Below are 13,844 nucleotides of genomic sequence, written 5' to 3'. Positions count from 1 at the left end.
TGACGGTGCTTCCAAATGTGCTGTCTTTTCGTTGTCGGTGCTTCCAAATGTGCTGCCTTTTCGTTGTCGGTGCTTCCAAATGTGCTGCCTTTTCGTTGTCGGTGCTTCCAAATGTGCTGCCTTTTCGTTTTTGGTGCTTCCAAATGTGCTGCCTTTTCGTTGACGGTGCTTCCAAATGTGCTGTCTTTTCGTTGTCGGTGCTTCCAAATGTGCTGCCTTTTCGTTGTCGGTGCTTCCAAATGTACTGCCTTTTCGTTGTCGGTGCTTCCAAATGTGCTGCCTTTTCGTTGATGGCCCTTCTATTTTTAATGTTGTTTTGACTCTAGTATTTTAGTAAATTGTTCTTGAGATGACTAGCGTATTATTCCATACGGTGCATGTATATAAGCGAGTCCTAGTTTGTTACTGACGTCGTCGGTGTAAGGATCACCTAGTTTGTTTCTTCTGGTGCATTAATCACGTAATTACCTGTTCTTGCGAACTCGATGGCATCTTTACCGACTTTAACGACGAACACGATGGAGGTTGTACCATCGACTGCGGGAACCATGACGTCAGCGTCGACGATGGTGGAGCAGATCCCGTTGGCAACGTCGATGTCAACACTGGAGGAGACTTCAACAGACGTGGTACCGCCAGCAGAAGAGACTTTAATGCCGCTAGTGCTGGCTGTACAGGGAAACTCGGCGAACGCTGGTTCGCCATCAATGGAGACTTCAATGGATGCCGAATAGACAACAACTAACGAACATTGGTGCTGTTACTGCGACAAGATTTTCTCAAACAACAGCAATGCTCGACGACATGAGAATAGAGAATGTGCCAAGAACCTTTATCGCAAAATGATTGGCTGTAAGAAATGTCACAGGCAATTTGCAAGACAAGATAATATGAAAACGCACATGAAGAGATGCAAAGGTCCTGCTGTTCGGCAGAAAGTAAAGGTTTCTATACAACAACGATGCATTGATGTTCATAAGAGTATGCCTGGAGATGGTGTAACTGCGGCAACGTCAGTAAATGGATCGGGTCTGAAAGGTTCGTCTTCATCACCCCGGTATCCTTGCAGCTACTGTGATATGACATTCGCATTTGCTCATGATGCACGAAGAAATGAGAGGAGCAAATGCAAGAAGAATCCTTCTCGCATGAAGTTTCGCTGTGATGAGTGTCATGAATGGTTTACTCGAATTGATAATTTGCGACGACATGCGAAAAACTGTAAAGGTGAAGTCCGTGTGCCTACTGCTGAACTACCTGCAGAAATTTCGACTCCTCGGTTTAGGTTGAAGGCTCGTGAGCGTACAAGCAAGAAAACCGATGTGCAGCAACCGATTGGTATGACGTCTGAACAGGAAAATAAACCTAAGACTGTGTTCGGAGCATTACAAGTGAACGATAATGGCTTCTACTTGGCGCAGTCTGCATTTCGTGGAACATTGAAGGACTACTATTATCTAAATACGTTCGGTGAGTCGAAGGACATTTGTACTTTTCTTGATGATATCAGACAGGACATAATAAATCAGCTTACTGATAACGTAGCAACAAACGGTCCATTAAAATATAACTTGTGGTTGGACTGTCTATATGGAAAGCCATATCCGTTAGATGACAAAGTGAAGAAGTGTGCATTCAAGACATCGGCTGCAGTAATTTACAGTTCTGACGATGTGAAGCAAACTGTTAAAAACGGTATCAAGAAACTCTGTCAAGAAGAGGAGGACTATGTCAGTAAAGGTTCTGGTTGGTCTCTGTCTAGTATAAACCGATTGGAGCTAAGAATTTGTCATTTCACACCGATGCGGAACTAAATGATTGTAAGATTGCTGGCTTTCACAAGTGTTCCTGTAGTAGAATAGAGATTATGTAATAAATATTATGTTTGTAAAAGAACTTGCGGTGTTTAATTCCTCGAACCTGTTACTATTATGTTAAATTGATGTTATATTTAATTTTTTTTGCATCATCCTAGATCGTACCAAGGACCTTAGTCGACCTAATCAATCAGTATATAGATTACAAATTTATTCCGAATTTCTAGAATTACAATTACGAATTTCCAATATGGTGGTCTTGATGTCTGATAGGATGATGGTGGTAGAGTATTTAAAGTCTCTTTACGAATGTTAAACATGGTTTATTGAAATTATTATTTTTTCATAAAATTAAACATTATTGCATCGATCGGGTATCGAACCGAGGACGGGAGCGGATCGAATCAATATGTAAATTAATGAGTGATTTATTTAATGAATTTTGGAACTTTTCCCGAATTTCTAGCTAAATAATTACGGATTTTCAAGATGGCGGCCAAATGACAAGATGGCGGGTGTCACAGCAATAATAAATGATTACTGCACTCTAGCAGATAAGAACTAAACTAACATGGCGTCAGCGCACTCTCGCCGACAATACAATGATCATGGCTTCCAGCATCGAAGACAAGATGGCGGACATGACGTCATACTACCTGACGATATATATGCTTTGAAAAAAAAAGTGGTGGGAGTCAGTATGCCTGCAGCCACCGCGGGGGAAGGATCGGTCGCCGTTTTTATTTTTTTTGCCCTCACCGGGTTCGAACCGAGGACTCCGAGCTTCGTGTCGTAAATGTATGTTTTTTTATAAATAATTTATTGAATTTTTATTAATTGAATTTTTTTATAATTTTTAAATTTTTTTCCATTAAAATCGGATAATAAATTTAAAGATGGCGGCCGTAACGGAAATTGCAACGGTGACGTCATAATTCAAAATGTCGGAAAACACAACTCCGGAATGTTAGAGAAAACATAATGACGTCATCCAAAATGGTGGATCCAAAATGGCGGATCCAAAATGGCCGTCGGGGTCAAGGTCAAGTCCTGATAGAGGCTTAACTGAGGCTTGAGTTAAGGATGCTTAAGCCTCTATCAGGACTTTTCTAGCCGCTGGGATAATTATGGAATAAAACGGGAAATTTTCCCTCGAAACGGGAATTTTTCCCTCGAAAACGAAAATTTTTGAGTCATATTGAGTCATTTTTTAGGAATTTTGAGGAATTTTTGCCGCCGTGACGTCACAAATCCAATATGGCGGACACCGGCTCCGACTCCACATCCTGAATCCTGATATCGGAGGAACATTTACATACTACTATCAGTATTTGTAATAATTATCATTGCAAGAAAAGTGCGAGGATTTGAACTTTGAAAAACCTTCACATGAATTTGGTAACTGTTAAAGTGGAATTTTGTAAGTTGTTATGTTCTTTTTTATACGTGATATTGAATGTAGCTGCGCATAGCGTAGAGGGTTTCTATTTAATTATAGAGTTATCTCAAAATGTGTTTGCCTTCTTTTTTGGTAATGATGCAAATTTTTGTACGTATATAATTTTATTTCCTGCTTTAGAACAATCACACCCTTTTCTTGGTATTATTTGTGTGATGCCTGCTCCGGTGGTAAACAAGGTTATAGATGTGTCTTTTTTATGTGGCCCATTTAAATTTCTATTTACTTGAGGAGTTTGTGGATTTCGCATATCGACGCGCAGTACCCAGTAGGGAGTGGGCAAGAAGTCTTCTCTGCTTGGAACAATGGGCAGAGGTGACAGCTAGACCTGTAAAATCAAAGACTGCAACTGAAGTAGCCAAGGCCATGGACAATATTTTGCAGGATGGTCGTGTACCGTCGCACCTGCATACGGATATCGGGAAAGAATTCTATAATGCAGCCTTCAAGGCTTTATTGAAGAAGTATGGCATCAAACACTACTCTACATTTAGTAATGTCAAAGCCTCCGTTGTCGAAAGGTTTAACAGAACTTTACGTTCCAAGATGTGGCGACCGTTCACTGCTAACGGAAATTACAAGTGGCTTGACATCTTGCCGAAACTAATAAGCGAATATAATTCCACAATGCATTCTACCACGAAAACGAAGCCAAAGGACGTAAAGGACAATCGCCTATTTCAAACAGTGTTTTCCAACACAAAGAAGAAAGATCCACGAAAGCTTAAAGCTAACGTCGGTGACATTGTGCGAATCTCCAAGCAGAAAGGTATATTCGAGAAAGGTTTCACTGCTACCTGGAGTCCCGAACTTTTCCGTGTGACTCATGTTCGTGAATCGGAGCCTAGGACCTACTACCTCGAAGATTTGGACAGCAAACCCATTCGTGGCGGCTTCTTTGCAGAAGAGATTCAGACTACGTTGTATCCCGATATGTAATTGGTGGAGAAGATTTTAAAACGAAGAAAGGGACGATCCTAAGTCAAGTGGTGGGGCTTTCCACCTCGCTTTAATTCGTGGGTGGCAGATGCAGACATCGAGAAATGCTCAAGTTTTAAGTAATTTGTCTGTGTTTTTTGTACTTGTAATAGTGTAGAATTTATGTAATAAAATGTTATGTTTGTAAAAGAACTTGTGGTGTTTTATTTCTAGAACCTGTTATTTTTGTGGTATTTTTAATTAAAGTTGCTTTGTATCGATTCAATATGTAAATTAATGAATGATTTTTTTGATGATTTTTGGGATTTTTCCTGGATTTATGGGCCAATAAATAATTTTTTTTTAAGATGGTGGACATTTCGGCTTACTGGAGGCTGGTAGTATAGGATTTCAAGCCTCTTTAAGAATTATTTGAACATAATTTATTTAAATTCTTATTTTTACATAATATTAATTTTTTTGCATCGACCAGGGATTGAACCAAGGACTGGAATCGATCGAATCAATCAGTATAATTAATTACAAATTTATTAAATGAATTTTGGAATTTTTCCCGAATCTCTAGCTTTAAAATTACGGATTTTCAAAATGGCGGACATGACATACTTCCTGATGATATATATGCTATGAAAAAAGTGGTAGGGTGCCTGCAGCCACCATGAGGGAAGGATCGGTCATCATTTTAATTTTTTTTGCCCTCACCAGGGTTCGAACCGAGGACTCCGAGCTCCATGTCGTAAATGTATGTTTTTTAAATATTTTTTATTAAAATTTTATTAATTATTTTTTTTATAAATTTTTAGTATTAAATTCGGCCGAATATTTTTTTATGATTTTTAAATTTTTTCATTATAATCGGATAATAAATATACTCAAGATGGCGGCCGTAACGGAAATTCAAACTGTGACGCCATAATTCAAAATGGCGGAACCAAATAGCGGAATGTTCGATAAAACAAAATGACGTCATCCAAGATGGCGGCTTCAAGATGGCTGATCTAAAATGGCCACCAGGGTCAAGGTCAAGGTCATGGTCATCCAAGATGGCCTCCGTAATGTCACAATCCAAGATGGCCGCCGTGACGTCAACGGAGATGTAGGTTACAAGGCAGCAGAAACCGCCACAAACCACCGCCTGGCGCCTGTGCCCGGAGCACCATTCACATACTACTCAGCACCATCTGTTACACATTTCCGTTCCTTTACTTCTGTCGCGTTCACGTAATTACCCCAACCAAATACCGTATACCGAGAGCTAAGATGTTACACATAAAAAAAAACCTGAACGTTAACCAACCACAAGTCATGACCCATAGTACAACCAGATGGATATATGCACGCAAAATATCTGTAGCTTATTATTTGAAACTAATTCGAAATTAATAAGTCAGAAACAGCTTACAACGTCTTTCAAGTGCTTTGTGAATACATTTGTTTATAAGTTTTTTTTTTTTTCAATTACGTATTATGACCAGCGCAGTAAACAGTCAGTGCGTAGAAACTAGCGGAGGTCTCAGACGCGTGAGCTAACCAATGAATGACTGTGTCAAATGAATCTTTTCGCGAGTCGCGCGCCTTCCGCACTTTCTCTCGTGCGGCTTCCATCCTCGGCATCGGCCCTCTTGGAGCGAAACTTCTTTACAGGTCAGGGCGATGACTCATCAGAGCGTAACTAAGAATACAACGCCTGGAGTGGGGCGATAGATAATTGGTGAAAAAAAGGGGGGGATATAAATAATGAATGAAGCAAAGAGTTAGACAACTGCAAGACTCTTTGCAGGTTTTACGTTGCCCCGTGTATGTTACAATTATGAAACTCCATTGTGTACTTCATTGATTCGTTTAAGAATTAGGTTTCATTTCCGTCTTACACGCATGGTGGACACGCTCTAGCCATTTACGAAGGCTCTAAATCATTTAATCAACATTGGCTTCAAAATTTTAAGTATCGTTTCGTAAATAAAGTTATTTCATTAAAAAGGTCAGCTCAGTGCTTATCATAACATGAATCACGTACAGATGAGTTTTGTAATACTAAACTATAAATATGACAGTAAATAGTATCACCGGGCATATTTTGGTAGACGAACTCCCACATCGTGATTTATTGTAGGCCTGAAAGGACATAATTCATAATTACAATAATATTATGTATCTAATAAATAAATATGACTAGAAAAAAATATTATTTTGATTTTATATGCAAGATGTAAGATATTTTGTTGAAAAGTATGTTTGCACATATTTTATATTGTGTGAAGCTTAATATTTAATCATTTTTCAAAGGTGTTTTTTTTTATTAAGAAAATGACCGAGGTCGATCTGTGGAATCATCTCGTACAATGCATCAACAAAAGTTCAGATCCAAAGAAATTTATTCATTCAGTTCCCACCCCCACCCCCCTATTTTTTCTCTTCTCCCCCGCAAAAAAAAAAAATAACAACACAGTGTTTTATCAAGTTCATTTTCCTATTTCTGACAATATTTTGCCAAATGTATTTTTTTAAAATACGTATGAAATTCGCTATTTAAAAAGTATGCTAAATGTATATATATACATATATATATATATAGGTATAAAAATCCTTTGATTATTAAAACTGACATTTACTTTTCATTGAATATAATTAAAATCGCACTTCGTAAACAATCCTACTAATATTATAAATGCGAAAGTTTGTGTGTGTTTGTTACCACCTAGCTCCGTAACGGCTGAACGAATTTTCATGAAATTTTTATATATGTAGTTACTTTAGGTCCTAGAATATCACATTGTGTACTTTTCATCCCGGAAAAAAGTATGGTTGCAAAATTTTGATAATTCCTGGTGAAAGTTCGCTATCGCAATGTTTGTGCTTTCTTCGTATCCCTGGCAACGGCTCTTGCATTTTTATGCTTTCTGCGTTTCTATGACAACGGGCATTTAATTGTTTGATTTTTTTTTAATTCGAAGCATGGCAGTGGCGTGCACCATGAGCTGAGCGAAAGTGTTCTGAATGTAGACTGCCGAAGCGAACGAAGCACGGGTACTTCAGCTAGTTTGTAATAAATTATGGTATTTTTTTTTAGTTTTGGAATGCATAGTTATAACTTTTTGGTTAATTTTAACTTGACATTTTTTTTTCTTTATCATGACCTTTAGTCAAAATACCGGACCAAATTATACATTGGATTATTTAAACACTTTATCCAAGTTTGAAAATTTTTTAAGTAATTTATTTTTCTACTGAACACACTGGTATGATTGATTGGAGAAATTTATGAAGAAATTTTAATGGATATGAATGGTTCTCTTTAGATCAATATATGGCTTTATCACGAAATTCCTTGTTTTTTATGTTCAATTTAGCTTAGCTAAATAATGCACAGTAAACAATAATATTTTATTGTTTATATTTTAGAGCATTCATTAGCAACGATACCAGTGAGTTCGCGAACTCTTATGGCAGGTATCGTTATTGGTGACGAGCCGATAATGCGACTTCAATTACAATGCATAACCTCCGCAGCTCCAACAAATTCAGTGTTCTCAGCGATCCTTCTAGCATAGCTCGTCAGCACTTGTCAGCATTGTATAGGAACAACAGCTGTCGTTTACTGAAAAGCAGGCCAGCTTACTCAAGAACGTAGATAACAATTCTAATAGTTTGACTTCTATTACACACTGGCGAAACCACGCCTAGCGTCTTTGTGCTCTTCTGATATTGGCAATAGATCAACCTGAACAGATTCCAACAAACCATAGCTTGTTTCTTGAACTTCCTTGTCCGGGCTGTACATGAACCGCAATTGTGTGTAAATTAGTTAAGCAATTGCATATAAATACGCTTTCGTATGTGCGAATACGAAAGTATAAATATAATTTAAAGATCTTTCAGTTTTTAGCAATGCTTGAATATTAATGTAAGATAGAGTTAAATTAAGAAAAGTCACTGACAAAAAAAAATAAAAGTTGAGCAATTCAAACGTGATTGATTGTTCATCAAATACGTTTGCAGCGAGAGAGAACATAAAATAAATAAATATTGCATAAACTCTGAGAGAATGAATGACTCAGGTTAGCCAAAGCTTGTTTGAAAAGTTATAAACAAATGTATTAGTTACTCGAATATACTAATCGTTAAATCTTATATACTTTTTTGTTATACTAAACAAATACATATTACGAACAAATGAGTTTATATATATATTTTTTTGCCTGAATCAATAATATAACTATAGTTTAACTTGTTTCCTAAAACTCTTTATTTTTATACATCATTCCTAAATCCTAAAAATTTGGTTTTCCCAAAAACATGAAAAACTCAGTTCCTGGAATTTTTGGACAGTAAATATTTATTGATTTATGAATTATATCCTAAGAATAAAAAAAGTTTTAAGATGAAGGCAATGTACAACAATTTAATTAAAAATTTTAACCATACAATTCTACACTCTTTTCTCATACTAGGAATGAAATATAAAATTACTTAAAAAATTTCCAAATAAACAATTATTAGATTACTAAAACAATTTGTACTTATGTTATGAATTAATCTAAAATTAAGAGCAAAAAAAATTATAGACCCTTAATAACTACCTCCAGAGCATTAGCGACGGATGAAGCACGAAACGGTGAGATGGAGCAGCGGCATGGAATGCATTACTGGGAGAAAACGGGAATACCCCGAGAAAACTCATTAGCTCACGGCAACCGTTCGGCACGTTTCCCATTTCAGAAAACCCCGGCGCCGACCCTACTGGAAACTGAACGAGAATGGTTTTAATGAAATAGGCCTACGTGTGAAGAAAGGTATGGGTGAAACGATTAAGTTGCATAAAAATTTGAATTAATATTATAATATTTGGTTTAATTTTCTTAGTACTTAAAATGGTTACGTCAGTTTTTTTTGTGAACTGTGATGATTTTTTTTCCTTTGATAAAAGTTATCGTAAGCGCTTTGTGCTGGCGGGGCCCCCCTCCCCCCCTCCAAACGGGAATTAAGAAGCCCCTTACTGAGGGATCCCAATTTCGCTTGCAAAATCGTGACTGTGAGACGGGGTGGATAAAAGTAAACATCAAAACTATGTTTTATGAAAAAAATTCTGTATATATTAAAGTTTATGTATGCATAAAGGCCGAAATTTGGGCTTAGTCAGTTATTACTCTCGGGACGCCGCCCCCCTTCCCCCCTTTTTCTCTCTTTCTTGCGAATCGTACAGATTTGCGCCCCTGGTCAGCGCTCCAATTGCGAAGAGGAAAAATAAAATTTTTGAAATACGTTTATTGGCAAAAGGTCGAGCGTGAATGTGAAACGCTACACAATTGAAACCTTACCACTTTGCTCCTTCCCCAGGAATACACCCGTCCCTAAGTGTGCAGGGATTTAATTTTTTTTTTTTTTTTAATATTTAATTTTGCAGACGGGTATCGGACCACGGAGCGATGCAATCGTCCAGTCCTCGCGCGACAAGCAAATGGAAGAAAGTGACAGTCTGATGCAGAGTTCTTACCAGAGCTGGCGGCGCCGACACCAGGACCGCTACTGACGGACCACTCATTACCGCTCGTTAGGCGAGCACGGGCAGCTGTGGCCCGCGTACCGCAACTATCCCGCGCCTGCCATTACTACCGGCCCCGGCGCCGACATCGCTGACTCACTCGCTCTGGCTTACTGTCCTGTATCGGGCCTCCCTGCGCCGTTTAGAACACTTAGGGCCCTGACACACGAGCGACCGAGTCGCGCGACTGAGACGCGCGACTCGGTCGCCGGGAAATCGCTTGCCATAAGATAGCATGGGCGTGGGTGAGAACCTGGCACACGGGCGACTTGTAGCCGCGCGTCCGAGCGACTGTCGGTCAGTATCTGGTTGTATGTGCTGGCGAGGAAGATGGCGTTCGATTGTGACCGTTTTCTAATCGAAATAGAATCAAGGCCAGCTATTTGGGATTCCAGATGTGATGAGTATGCTAACAAATGCAAAAAGGGAAAGGCATGGGAAGAGGTGTGCGATATGTTCGTTGAGAACTTCAAAGCCATGGATAGCGTCCATAAAAATAAAGCAGGTAAGTGTAATTTATAAATATAAGTGGTTAGTGGTGATCTGAATATTTCGTGCAGCCCTGCATTCACTTTATTTGTTTCAAATGTATTATAAACATAATTGTTCTACGTGAAGCCTATTTACTAGACAGAGTATTGCAATAATTTTATAAAACTTATAAAACGAATATAATATTTTTTTTCATTATTCCTTTATAGAAACGTTACTACGTTTTTAAATGATTTACAATCGTGAAGATTACTGTTCAAAATATTTACATTATTGTCGAAACTGTTTGGATGTGCCCGCTGCATTTTCGTATCGGGTGTTCTCTTCAAACGTCCGTTTAAGTATTCATATTACCACGAACCACCTGATATTGGCAATAATTACAACACATGTGAAATATTGTATAGTTAATATATCTCTTAACAACAAACAGGTGTGAAATTTTAACAGTTCGTGTTATTCTTCCCTCATAAAATACAAAACCACTGTGCGTGCATGTGAGTCATTGCCAATGTAAATAAATTAGCTATTAATGGAAGGGTTTGTTTTCAAATTACATTGCAGTATTTTGCTTCTACGCGGAATTCATTGTAACTTACGCTTATGTCTAATGTTTACGATAAACATAGAAATACAAGTAAAATACGATATAATATTGTTACGAACGTGGGAACGATAGGGTTCGAAAGGATAGCCCCTTTTTTTAATTAATTATCACTATTTTTATTGGTGCTACTATTTACAGTTTTATTTACAAGTTATCCTGGCTTGATATAGGCTCGAAATAAAGAAAGTCTCTCTCAGTCCGTCACAGTCTTACCGCAGCCACAGATCGCCGTAAAGTGTCCGCCGATGTCACACAGGGCACTTGCTGGCTTCGCCGATGTTATACACTCTCTTCCCAGAAGTCGCCCGGTCTTCGCCGCCTCGTCGCACAGGTCTTCGCCTCTCCACACTGCGCCAGACGCGCCACACAATTATCTGCTCTGATGCAACCGCCCCCTGCTGATATAGAGGTCGGCCTTACATTTAGAACCTTCGAGATGCTCTTTGACATTGCGCAACTAGGGACGTCCAGGATTACGTGCTGGGGCCGGCGACGATGTCGGAGAACATTCAAGAACCGTTCCATTGACCGACCAGGTGCAGCCAGGTCATTAGCGCAGGCAGGGCGAGGGTGAAGGGGGGGCAGGCAGGCCGCGTGTCATCAAGATAAAGATAAGGCACGCGCGGCGCTAATCTGTTTCCGAGAAGAGCATCGCTCCGTCCCCACTGCGACTGGGCTTGCACGTAACAATATAATTAAAAGTAGCGTAACAACTAACATAATTCCAAAGTGAACACATTTTCGCATACGGAAATTTTGTTTTCTCTATATTTTGTTTATGCCACAAAATTCACCATGGCTACTGTCCAATGTAACGGTTATACGGTTATAACTATTACGTTGTTGAATGTGACACCTCTATAAAAGTTAAATTTCACTAGTATTGTTCACTCTTCAAAGCAAAAAATATTGCCATGGCACTGACCCTTGTTCACTAGAAAAGTAATCGGAAAACTTTTCTCGGATTGTTAAAGCTGATCGTGTATTTCCTGGTCGTGTAAGCGGCTCCCCTTCATCTAGTCCCACGACGTTCAGAGTGCTGTCAAATTCAACACCATCCCTTTCTCTAACAAAATTGTGTAAAATACAACATGCTTTCACTATAGTTTCTGCGTTTTCAATTTTCACGTCCAATGGCCTGTGAAAGATACGCCACTTATTTGTAAGTATGCCGAAAGTGCATTCGATGTAACGTCTGGCTCGTGACAGCCTGTAGTTAAATATTTTCTTTTTTTGAGTAAGATTTTTCCCACCATAAGGCCTCTGCATGTGAGTTGAAAGAGCAAATGCTTCGTCACCTACGAAGGTAAAGGGAAGTGGCTCTCCATTTTCAACTATTGGCCTATCACTTGGGATGTTCAACGTATTATCCTTCATCTTCTGAAACAGCTCACTGTTTTTATATATTGCTGAGTCTGATGATTTTCCATAAGAACCAACATCAACAAATAAAAACCTATAATTAGAGTCGCATAATGCTAACAACACCATGGAAAAATATTTCTTGTAGGAAAAATAGGTTGACCCACTTTTAGCAGGTTGAATAAGCCTTACATGCTTGCCATCTATTGCTCCTAAACAGTTTGGGAAATTTGCACGTGTTCCAAAACCGTCAGCAATCTTCAGCCAGTCCTCTTGCATTAACTGCGGGAAACATGCTTCATGTAAAAGCCGCCATATTGTTTCACACACTTCAATAACAATCTTGCGACATGTGGAAATTCCACAACGGAATGTGTAATGCAATTCTGTGAACGAACATCCTGTAGCAAGGTACCTGCAAAAAAAAAAAAAAAAAAAAAAAACACACACTAAAAATATGCACCTTACATTATTGTTTTTTTTTTTTTTTTTCAGCTGCAGATCTGCAACGGAAATGGAAGAATCTACGTGACTGTTTCAGAAGAGAACTGGCTAAACAGAGGAATTGTAAATCAGGTTCTGCAGCAGATGGCAGGAAACAATATATATATTTCCAGCAGTTAACTTTCCTATTGCCAGTATGCGACACCAAACCTACAACAGAAGAATCTCCAGACTTGCACACGCAAGCCACACCCGCAGCAGCTACATCTACGGCACCTACTTCTCTTAAAAGAAAAAAACCGTCACCAGAAACAGAAGAACTTGAGCTACTTCAGTCGCTTAGAAGAAATATGGAAAAACGACATGCAGGTAGAGAAGAAGAAGACAGTGACAGGCATTTCTTGTTGAGTCTTTTGCCGTACTTCAAACGTCTGCCAGACGATATGAAACTTGAAGTTCAAAGCGACTTTTTAAACACCTTAAGAAGGTACAATCAGGTGTCAATTTCTGGTCATCGATGTCCTTCTCAGACTTCTGTCTACCCTCATTCTTCTCCATCAGTGATCACAGGCCCATCATTTGTTTCGCTTCCATACCCTAGTAGTAATACAAGTACCTCTGGAGTACGCAACCAACATTTTACACCCACCATCAGTCAGTCTTACAACTACGGGTCTCATTCAACTTCAGAAACATCGCAGTTAATGAGTCAACCCCAGCAGCCGCTGCAATGCCACGCCTTATCACCAATGTCACCAGCAGCTTCCTCATCAGTATCTCTCCAGTCTGATACGTCAAGTATTTGTGAAGACTATTTTAACTGATACCTAATAAATTATAAGACATGTGACCTTCATGGAAAGAGCAGTTTCAGTGAATAACAAATAAATATGTTATCTAACAATTTTCTTCTAAATTTATGAAAGAATTTATTTTCGTGTGCAAAACGATAAACATTTATGTGTTGGATCTTTGAGACAATATCGTGTCACGTAATAATAAATGTTACTTATTTGGGGTATGTTCAGAAAATGTTTTTTTTTAATAATATGATAATAAATGCTTCAACTATACCCTTAAAATACATGTAACTGTCTAATTAAATTATAATTTCAGCCGTAGCCAAACACATTTCACTCCTGTGTTCCTTGTACAACTATGAAATGAACTATTTGTCTGCTT

The 13,844-nt window shown here is 38.6% G+C and overlaps 1 protein-coding gene across 1 annotated transcript in view; it reads right to left on the bottom strand.

Moving 5' to 3' along the window:
- Window positions 1-12,948, bottom strand: part of LOC134530936 (hemicentin-2-like) — an 89,152-nt gene extending 76,204 nt beyond the window's left edge. The window contains exon 1 of the mRNA XM_063366260.1: window positions 9,710-12,948. The gene's annotated coding sequence lies outside the window, so the exon portion shown is untranslated. The remainder of the gene's footprint in view (window positions 1-9,709) is intronic.
- Window positions 12,949-13,844: the final 896 nt, after the last annotated feature.

Source organism: Bacillus rossius, chromosome 3 (genome assembly GCF_032445375.1).
Source record: "Bacillus rossius redtenbacheri isolate Brsri chromosome 3, Brsri_v3, whole genome shotgun sequence".
NCBI lineage: Eukaryota > Metazoa > Arthropoda > Insecta > Phasmatodea > Bacillidae > Bacillus > Bacillus rossius.
The sequence above is the reverse complement of the archived record's forward strand: the minus strand, read 5'-3'. Positions and strand labels throughout refer to the sequence as shown.